The following is a 6632-nucleotide window of genomic DNA, read 5'->3' on the forward strand; positions in this document are numbered from 1 at the left end:
CACTATTACAACTTTTTGGTAAGTTTTTACAACTTATTGGTGTTAATTTCAAACCGCACCCTCAACCATCTTCTCATTATTACCACTTAGATTTATGATTTCCTACTAGTAGCCCTGATGAAGGCTAGAAATCCTGGCCGAAACGATGGCAATATTAAATAAGTGCTTACAACTTATTGGTGTTATTTTCTGACCGCATCCCAACCATCTTCTCTCCATATATGTATGAATAATTCCTTTTATAACTTTAATGTAAAATCGAATGCAAATTATATTGCTTGTATAACATTAGAAAATAATATCAACATTTTAATGGTATGTGGCGATATTTCCCCAAATAGCAGTGTAATTCTTCCAACTGCCCTGGAACAGGAAGAGGGAAGAGAAGATTATAACTAAAAATTTTATAGATAGAAAGTTCTGTTTGGATAAAAAATAAAATTATGTCTATTACCTCTTTTCACGTGCAGTTTCGGTAAGCGTAAATTTTCTGTAATGTCACAGTTATTTAAAAATATAATTAAATACGTAAATTACGTTTCTTACAACTTTTTCTTTTTTGAGCTAGACTGACTGTTTATACACAAGGCGTTTTAAGAAACCTGATTATTTAGGCATATCTGACCATAAAAAGTGGATTTTCGTTGAAAACCCGAGTTCGATTTTTTCTACGACCTCAATTCTTCCCCATGATATATATTTTATAAATAGGTAAGAGAAAGTAACGGGATAAGCATGATTCACTATTACTGAGAATGTCTGCGATGGTCATTGTGAAAGTAAATGACTTTACTTATAAAATATTGGTCGATGTAGGAAAACATTACAATCTTTCATAAAATAAAAAATAATGAGACGGAATCTTAACAAACTAATTAAAAAGTAAACAAAAAACTTTTTATCAATGAAAGATGCAACAGTAATGCGCAGATGATGAAGCAACAAAGGTTTGTTCAAAATTTGAAAATCTTTATGAGGTTCGAAAAGTTGTTGGGTGTTGTTTCTATTTTGCCATTGTTCATTGTTTGAATTTTGTTTATGTTATTTTTTTATTATTAGGGAATTATGAAAATAATTGTTATTTAAAATTTCTAAATTTTTTTAGAGTATTGAAGACGCAACTGAGAGCTGATCTCCCCGTGGGGTCGCCTGAGACTGGTAGCCTCAATGTGGCGGTCTTAGGTTTCTTGATACAGAGGGTTTAGCCTTTAGAACGCAAAAAAAATAAATAAATATGTCGTTCGCTACATTTAGGATTATTATGTGATAAAAGAATTATATAAATCAAAACTTATTAATATGAAAAATAACATAGATTTAAGATACAAAAACAATATATATATGTGTGTGTATATCCAACAAAAAATTTTTGTATCCATTCCGTCTCCTCAAAGTTACTAAGTGTGAAGAGATCATTAACCCAAACAGTATTTGTCCTTCCCCGGTTAATATAAAATCATGCTCTCAGAAGAAATAGAATCAATATTAATTTATTCAGCACTTGATTCCTAATGTAATGTTATGCCGAAAGCCCTGTTGGCTGAAGGATCCATCCACTAGAGGTTGGAGGGGAATATTCATCAAGAGCAACAGACAGCATCGCTCCTTCAATACTCCAGCACACATTTCAATTCTTACTTAAGAGTGAAAAATAAAAATAAATGGTATATAAAGCCAAAATCATTATATATAATTTCAAATGTGAACAGGGTCTCCAATATAAATCGGCTCAAATGTTTCTCATCGCCAAACGAATAATCTGATAGAAAAAATTGTAGATCAATTTTTATAAACCATTCTGGAGGCGCCAATGTGACTAAAATGTGAAGTCTTAAGGGAACATCTGATTTTTACTACTCTTATTTAGAAAAATTCATGAGCAATTCCGCAAAACTTTTCGATATCTTAAGAAAGTAAGCATTTACATATACGCCATTGTAGTGTTCTCAACGTCATTTATGTTCTGAGAATTCATAAACTGTAACTGTGAAAACTTGATAAATAATATTCATTTACTCTTTCATAGTTTTTAGATTTTAAACAATATAACACGAGAGAAGGGCATCAGCCTCAGACGTCAAAACTTGCAAAAAAAGGTACATCAAGTACATTTTGGATTTGACGTACTCCGTAAATTGTACCGCAGACTATAGCCTTGGTTGGGCAAAAATTAGCTATAGATGAAAATAATAGCTAAAATCGTCATGATACGATATTTATTTATTGATTATTCATTCATGAATAAGGGTTGTATCCAAGACAATTTTAGCGGCAGTTTTATCCATGGCTAATCTTTTCCAGTCTTCTTTGTGATAGTCTACAGAGGGAAATACAGAGACACGGTAGAGAAAGCAACTCCTTTTCTTTGGCATACGATTTTTTGCTGTAAGATATGTAACTTTTAAAGCAAATCATAGATATATTATTAATTATAGTGTTGATGATTCCTACCTCAATTCGGTCGCTATGTACTTATTTTAAGCTTATAATGTTAAAATATTTGTAATATATTGATGTCCTTTGTGGGTTACTGGAGTAGCTATTAATAAAAAAATCTAGGCCGGTGCGCAAGTCACATAACTTTTCATTGTTTGTTTTCGGCGAAGGTGTACTGCGACCACAGAGGGCATACGCTGTCCTTTCCTCCGTTAAAAGCAGGCCAGAGACCTTTGCGAATCTGGATATCGTATACGGATTAACCGTCTTGCAAAATTTAGGATCCAAAATACGATATTTCTGTAAGTTAATCGTCGTATTCTGGCCAGTGAACTTTTCACTTACTAGCCTAGATTGATTTAAAATAAATTCTAGCTAGTTTCAGAACAAAAACAAAAGTATAGCATTTTACAAAAATTTACAATTTGTTCTTAAACATTCATTCAATGCTTAACTGTTATAGAATCAATATTGAAAATACTAAGACTATCTTTATGAAGTTATACTGCCAGCTGAAAGGCTCATATAGAGCTTAAGTGGATTTTTTTTTATATATCTTTATTGAAATTTACAACTCTATATTATATTATACATTCAGTAAATTTGATCTCAGTTATAATGGAGTGATACGGACGTGTAGAGAAACTACCAATTGGTAGCACTCTAATGACGTTTTTACATTAGAAGGTCTTGTGGCCATCTTCTTTTCAGGCGCCTCGGAGGATTGTCAGGAATGGAGAAGAGGAAAGAGTAGAAACTAGTGGGTTTGGGAGGTAAGGGAGTTTATAATGGAAGGAATGATATCTGGTTCGGGCCAGTTCGGTTATATTGGAAACATTAAGGTCTTTAGGTATGGTTTTATTTGTGACAAAGTAAGGAGCATTGAGGATTTTGAATTGTAAGGATTGGATACGAGAGGAATTCAAAGGTTTAGCGGAGGCCCGAAACTCAAGTCCAGTTTGGTCTTATTACAGTCATGCAGATCAGTTTTTTGTAATGAGTTGGAAGTTCAGACCGTTTGTCAAATAAGCGCTGTAATAGTCGGGGTCGAAGTGTTGTTTCCTGTCTTTTTAGTCTTGTGTGAGGATTCCAAGTTAATCGTTTGTCCAGAAGCAGTCCAAGGTAACGGATCTGTTCGACAGGGGTAAGAGCAACATGATGGGATTTATTTTAATCCTCCAATTACGACACCATTCTTCGAAGGCTGTGATATGGGAATGAAATTTAAATTTGGTCATTAAATAATTATGATGACAAAACGTTATCAGGCTTTCGCGACGGAAAACCCCTTGCACCTGCGCCCTCAGACCTTTTAGTACAGGAGCTCGAGAGGAGAAAAAAGGCAGTTATTTCACCCCAATTTTTGATTACTTGATTGACTTAATTACTTACTTAGTTAATATAAAATTAATTATAAATAGGTATAATTAATAGTCAAAATTGATGATTATGCCAAGTATAGGTTAGGGGAATAAAAAATGGTGGCTGTTTCTAAACGTTAAAAATAATTATTTTTTGTTAGGAGTTCTATATCTTAAAAACTACCAACAACATTAAAAAATATAAAAGCACATTATTTAAAGAAGAGTAAATTCGCTGAAATGTTAGCCTTAATAGAGCTATTTACGTCCAATAGTTTTCCAGATATAGCCTTTTAAAAAGCAACATTTCATAAAAATGTACTGAAATATCAGTAATTAGTTAATTTATTTTGAGAAATCTATATCTCAGGAACTATGTGACGTACAGATGTCTATTAGCACTCAAATTAAAGCTAGTTTAATAAGCTATAAAGTAGTTTATGAAATTTATTTTCGTAGGAGTAGTAGTTTTAATGATATTTGCTAAAATAAATTGATTTATAGTTGTTCAGACAAATTTTCATTTGCCAAATTTATATTCATATGTGAATATCATAAAAACTACTACACCTACGAAGATACGTGTCATAAACTACTTTATAGTAAGTTAAATTTCCTTTATTTTGAGAGTTGGCAGACATATGTGCGTCCTATGGGTCTAGAAATATATTTTTCAAAAATCCAACATTTTATACGAACAAAATAAAGTACTTTTTAGCACATTAAACTAGCTTTAATTTGATTGGTAATAGACATCTGTACGTCACATAGGTCCTGAGGTATAGATTTCTCCACATAAATTAACTAACTACTGATAATTCAGTACATTTTATGAAATGTTGCTTTTTAAAAGGCTATACTGGAAAACTATTGGACGTAAATAGCTTTATTAGGGCTAATATTTCAGAAAAATCACTCTTTTTTAAATAATGTTCTTTTAAATTTTCTAGTGTTATTGGTAGTTTTTAAGTTATAAAGGTCTGAATGAAAAAATAATGTTTTGAAACAGCCACTATTTTTTATTCCCCCTACCTATACTTGGCAAACTCATCAGTTTTGAATAGTAATCATACATAGTTTTTATTAAAGTAACCAAAAATTGGGGATAGATAACTGCCTTTTTTTCTTCCTGGCTCTTGCACTATTTTTTTTATGTGTTTCTCGTAATTTTCCAATATATTATATCTTAATTATAATATTTTATAAAATATTTGGCTTTCCAACGATATATAATACGTCTATATCACTATTCTTATCTCCCAAATGTGTTTTAAATATGAAAAAAAAAATTTTTCTTTTTATCTCCTTAAGTCAATTATCAAATCCTTTCATAGTTTATATTTATCCATTTTTAATAACTAGTAATAATGTGGGATGAGCAATGTTTTCAAATAAACATAATTAAAGGTGCGTTAGGGGAAGATTTTTTGAAAAATCCGCAATTCACCCCTATTAACCTATTCAAATAAGGCTAATACCTATCTCAAATTAAAGATCACCTTATTTTTAATTTATGTACCGAGTTCAACAAAAATCGTTAAAGCCGTTATTGAGAAAATCGATTCTATAAATAGCACTTCCTGTAAGTCGATTTTAAGGAAAAATTTGCATTCACAGCATACACCTTCCCATAGATAAGAAATGTCAGCTTATAACGACGCAGGCACACACGCACTATCAACAATTTAGGAGGCTTAGTTATTTGGACTCAAAAGAAACTGAAATGTGTCTCCGTCAAAAACTTGAATTTAAAATTTGGTACAATACTTTCTCTTATATATATGATTTCATATATAGGTATTCATTGGAGCTGTGTATAAAACTATTAAGACTTTGAAACCACACACATCCATTTATTTCAACTTCTTGGACATATTTTATTTTATTTGACAAGGAATCCTCATACAAGACTGAAAAGACAGGAGACTGCTCCTCGAATCCAAACTATTATAACATTTACTAGACAAACGGTCCAAATTGACAATCCATTACAAAAGATTATTATAAGGTCTACCTGGATTTACAGAGTTGAACTTTGGGGCTCCACTAAACCATCAAATTCCTCCCGAATCCAATCCTTACAGTCCAAAATCCTTTACGCTCCTTACTTTCTCACAAATCAAGTCATCCATCAGGACCTCAATGTCTCATATGTTGCCGATTTGGCCAAAACCAGATACCACTCCTTCCATGATAAACTTCCCAACCACCCAAATCCACTTGCTTCTAACCTGGCTTCTCCTTCAGTACCTAATAATCATCCTAGGCATCTGAAAAGAAGATAGCCTCAAGATCATCTCTTCTAGAAATGTTATTGGAGTTCTATCAATGGGTAGATTCTCTACATGTTTGTTTCATGTCACTATCTCACCTATAGCAAATTTACTTGTATATATTTTTATACAGCTGTAAATAACAATAAATAAATTATTAAAAAATTTTGAGGTCCATTAATGGGTTGGAAGTAGGGATGGGATATCGAAAGAAAAATATCGATATCGGTATCGATATCGATATCGGATAGCAATATCGATATCGATATTATATCGGACCTAAAATATCGATATTTTAAAATATCGATATCGAAAATTTAAAGAATTAAAGTAATAATAATTATAAAATGATACCATAGCCTGATATTGGAAGACTTACATCATTACATCATACCTTATCAAAATACATAAGAAACTCTTAATAACTATGAAAAAAAGCAACACCACGACAACCATATCATAAACATAAAAAATATTAACTAAAATATAATTGTTTTATTGAAGAAAATTTAAAAATAGAATATCGATATTTTATTTTGATAATTACATATTTATTTCAATA

Source organism: Halyomorpha halys, unplaced genomic scaffold (genome assembly GCF_000696795.3).
Source record: "Halyomorpha halys isolate HHAL.00 unplaced genomic scaffold, Hhal_1.1 Scaffold916.1, whole genome shotgun sequence".
NCBI lineage: Eukaryota > Metazoa > Arthropoda > Insecta > Hemiptera > Pentatomidae > Halyomorpha > Halyomorpha halys.